Source organism: Rhincodon typus, chromosome 15, assembly GCF_021869965.1.
Source record: "Rhincodon typus isolate 14 chromosome 15, sRhiTyp1.1, whole genome shotgun sequence".
Lineage (NCBI taxonomy): Eukaryota > Metazoa > Chordata > Chondrichthyes > Orectolobiformes > Rhincodontidae > Rhincodon > Rhincodon typus.
In genome coordinates, this window is record NC_063346.1 from 52,212,429 (window position 1) to 52,212,693 (window position 265).

Genomic DNA, 265 nt, shown 5'->3' on the forward strand with positions numbered 1-265 from the left:
CAGGGACAGGCGAAGTGGGGGCGCGGGGGTGGGGGTTGGGGGTGGGGTTGGGGGTGGGAGTGGGGGGGGGGGAGTGGTCATTGGGGTGGGGCATCGAAGCCTCATCACCTTCCACACCTCGCACACACCATGTCTACTACCGCTACACCCACCTCCCCATCTCAGTCACCTCCTCCATTCCCCTACACCCCCTCCCGATCTCCGTCACCTCCTCCAGCCCCCTACACCCCCTCCCTATCTCCATCACCTCCTCCAGCCCCCTACA

General features: G+C 66.0%; 1 protein-coding gene across 1 annotated transcript in view; it reads left to right on the top strand.

Moving 5' to 3' along the window:
* Positions 1–265, top strand: part of ddx23 (DEAD (Asp-Glu-Ala-Asp) box polypeptide 23) — a gene marked incomplete at its 5' end in the record, with an annotated part of 16,637 nt that overhangs the window by 2,645 nt on the left and 13,727 nt on the right. The window lies entirely within an intron of this gene.